Genomic DNA, 4,341 nt, shown 5'->3' with positions numbered 1-4,341 from the left:
TCCTTATTATCCCTGCTGCCTTGTCCACCTAGGAAACTCCTACTCATCCTTGAGGACCCAGCTCAAATACCTCCTCCTCAATGAAGCCTCTGTTAACTTCCTAGCAGCAATTAGTTGCCCGTTCCTCTTTCCTATACCCCAGTCCTTAACCCATTATGTTGTCAGTTTTTTGCTTTATACCTTCTGAGTCTACGTTATCAGGTGAGTGCAAATTTAGGATTTTACATCTCACTCTTGGAATGACCCTAGTATTATTTTGAAATGTCCCTCTTTATCTCTTAAGGCCAATATTGATAACATAATCAAGTCTGCTCAACTTCTGTTACTATTTTAACTACTTTCCCTCCCTCCCTCCCTTCCCTCCTTCATGTTTGAAGTCTTCGAATAGCCACAGACTGCATCTTTGCAGAGCCTAGAGGTAAATGCATTTTCAGCTCAACAAACACTGAGTGACGTTCTAGCCAATGTTCTTGCTGCTCTGCCGTGTTCCCAGCGGATCCCTTTGGCCAGTTCTGTGTGCCCACCTCTCAGACCTTTTGGCTGTTTTCCCCTTTCATCAGGGGACCTCTTGTCTTTGGGCTACTGGAACCCAGAGATGTGCTACGAGACCAAATGCCCTTCCCACTTGACATCTCCACCCCATCATCCCCCCACAAGCCCCAAATTGTAGCTGATGATTGAAGGGGGGTAAATATAAATGCCCAGCTCCCTGGCCTTCAGGCAAACAAAAAAGTCCTCTAAGATACTGTCTATGTCCCAGCACTCTGCAGAGATCAGGCTGAGGCTGGGACTTTACAGAAAGCACCCTCCTTTGTCTCTCTCTTTCTTCCTGTCCTGCCTCATTCCCTTGCTGGCTTCCCCTACCTGGGATCCTATGATTCCCCATCTAGGATTTGCCTGTGGGGAATGTGAGCTAAGTCCCTGTGCTACAGTAGGCACTGGGCCAGTTCTCAGGAGCTTTTCTTCACCTCCAAATACCACGGGCCCATGCTGACCTAGCTGGACCCCGTAACCTTACACAAACATCTCGATGCAATGCACCACACATCTGCAGGAAGAGAACCAAAGGCTAGGTATGGAACAACAACAACTGTAATCATTTGCACTTTCTCGGATTTTCCAGACTGGCTACAGGCCGTCTCATGGGTAGGGTAATGTGGGTTTCTTACAAGGCATTATAAGAATTATCTGGCACTGATCATTCTTTTTTTTTTTTTTTTTTTAAACATCTTTACTGGAGTTTAATTGCTTTACAATGGTGTGTCAGTTGCTGCTGTATAACAAAGTGAATCAGCTCTACGTATACATATATCCCCATATCCCCTCCCTCTTGCGTCTCCCTCCCACCCTCCCTATCCCACCCCTCTAGGTGGTCACAAAGCGCGGAGCTGAGCTCCCTGTGCTATGCGGCTGCTTCCCACTAGCTGTCTATTTTACGTTTGTTAGTGTATATATATCCGTGCCACTCTCTCACTTCGTCCCAGCTTACCCTTCCCCCTCCCCGAGTCCTCAAGTCCATTCTCTACGTCTGCGTGTTTATTCCTGTCCATTCTCTATGTCTACTTCTTTATTCCTGTCTTGCCCTAGGTTCTTCATGACCATTTTTTTTTTTAGATTCCATATATATGTGTTAGCATACGGTATTTGTTTTTCTCTTTCTGACTTACTTTACTCTGTATGACAGACTCTAGGTCCATCCACCTCACCACAAATAACTCAATTTAGTTTCTTTTTATGGCTAATATTCCACTGTATATATATGCCACATCTTCTTTATCCATTCATCCGATGATGGACACTTAGGTTGCTTCCATGTCCTGGCTATTGTGAATAGAACTGCAGTGAACATTGTGGTACATGACTCTTTTTGAATTATGGTTTTCTCAGGGTATATGCCCAGTAGTGGGATTGCTGGATGGTATGGTAATTCTATTTTCAGTTTTTTAAGGAACCTCCACACTGCTCTTCACAGTGACTGTTATCAATTTACATTCCCACCAACAGTGCAAGAGGGTTCCCTTTTCGCCACACCCTCTCCAGCATTTGTTGTTTGTAGATTGTCTGATGATGCCCATTCTAACTGCTGTGAGGTGATACCTCACTGTAGTTTTGATTTGCATTTCTCTAATAATTAGTGATGTTGAGCAGCTTTTCATGTGCTTCTTGGTCATCTGTATGTCTTCTTTGGAGAAATGTCTATTTAGGTCTTCTGCCCATTTTTGGATTGGGTTGTTTGTTTTTTTAATATCGAGCTGCATGAGCCGTTTATATATTTTGGAGATTAATCCTTTGTCCGTTGGTCCGCTTGCAAATATTTTCTCCCATTCTGAGGGTTGTCTTTTCGTCTTGTTTATGGTTTCCTTTGCTGTGCAAAAGCTTTTAAGTTTCATTAGGTCCCATGTGTCTATTTTTGTTTTTATTTCCATTTCTCTAGGAGGTGGGTCAAAAAGGATCTTGCTGTGACTTATGCCAGAGAGTGTTCTGCCTATGTTTTCCTCTAAGACTTTTACAGTGTCTGGCCTTACATCTAGGTCTTAAATCCATTTTGAGTGTATTTTTGTGTATGGTGGCCCTGATCATTCTTAATCACGAAGATCCTTCCAGCTGCTTCTGACCAGTGATTGAGATGGCCAAAAGGGTAGCACCTCCATTGATTAATACGATTACCTCTGCTCTTGGATCAATACTGTCTGAACTGGCTCAAAAATACAATTTTTATCTTATTTACCCAGCATCGATCAGACCCTGGTAAATTGGTTTAGAATGATGATACAGAATAATATATGAAACAAAATGTCAGAGTACACAATAGCCAAGAGAAAGAAACTGAGTTTAGTTACGCGTGCCTGTGTTCAGCTCAGCCCACCTTTGCAAGTTATGATGGGCCTGGGAAGTGAGATATATTATCAGATGGTGCTCTTCTGTTGGAATGAGAGGAAAGTGATTTAACAAAGGTTCCAGCTAGGCTTCAGCACAAAGGTCCTAGACCCTTAAACAGGAGGGATTTGCAAGTTGAATTAGCTGGAAACATCCCGCCCACCAAGCTTGCTGCTGTGCAGTGCTAAGTGCTTGCATAATGGCAGTTGCTGATATCAAAATTCTTTCCTCATAGGCAACTTTGCCCCACCTCTCTGTTTGCTCCTGCCTGTCCAGGTTGTTAACGATACTTTATAGTGATTATCTTTACTTTTATGAGCGATGAAGCCTGAGCATGTTATGTACATTTTATTTTCCACTCCTGTACTCTGATAATGCTTCTTGCATCTTAATTATCTGACTGGAGGACTCTTAACGACTTCAGAAGCCAGCTGGTTTTGAAGGAGTGTTCTTTTGAAAGAAAATGTAATCCATTGGACCCCAATGTGAAAAACAACACTTTAAACCTTCTAGAAGCACATATATTAAAATGTTACGGCTTTGTGTAGTGAAAGTTTTCTTCACCAGGACAAAAAATGCAAATCAAGAAGAAAATGATGACTATGTTGATAACCTCAAAACCACAACAAAACTCTTTAGTCATAACTTTAACCACCAACAATAATCAAAACACACAAATATAAACCACAGTCGTGGGGCACATATTGTATAAATATGTATTATATAAAATATTTTGTATCAGTAATATGTATATACCTGTGTGTATGTGTGTGCAACTTTTGATAGATTAACGTACAAAAGTCTCTAACAAAATTGGGGCGGGGATGGTGAGTGCCAGAAGTATATGCACAGTATAATAGCATTTATGTAAAGTTTTAAATCATGTAGAACAAATCTATGTATTTTTTTCTGGATACCTAATTCACAGCACCATTTTAAAGACAAACAGGCAAAAAATAAATACCAAACTGAGTATCCATATTTTTGCGGGGGGGGAGGCAGGATGGGAATGAATGGGGAAATAGTACAAAGAACATGGCAACTGTGTCTGTAACTTTCTGTTATTTACGATGCTAGATACTCATAGATATATGGATGGATAGATAGAAAGATAGATAGACAGATAGAGAGAGATACATATATAGATGGATGGATGGATGGATGGATGGATAGATAGATAGATAGACAGATAGAGAGAGAGACATATATAGATAGATAGGTTAACACATACATAATTGATATTAGTTTACTTATAATTCTCTGAGAAGAGCTATTCACAATTTGTCAGACAGTCACTGTGTATAACTAACTGTATGCCAGACAATATTTAGTGAAAATAATTAAGCCACTTCATTTTCTCAAGGTAAATGATGTATATGGAAGACTACCCAGGCCCTGGATTAGTGCCACTGAACTGCCCACCAGCCCCTTGATTTTGTTCCACTTCTGCCCAATTAAATGTAC

This window comes from Lipotes vexillifer, unplaced genomic scaffold (assembly GCF_000442215.2).
Source record: "Lipotes vexillifer unplaced genomic scaffold, Lipotes_vexillifer_v1.1 scaffold14, whole genome shotgun sequence".
Lineage (NCBI taxonomy): Eukaryota > Metazoa > Chordata > Mammalia > Artiodactyla > Lipotidae > Lipotes > Lipotes vexillifer.
This window is presented reverse-complemented; position numbering follows the sequence as displayed.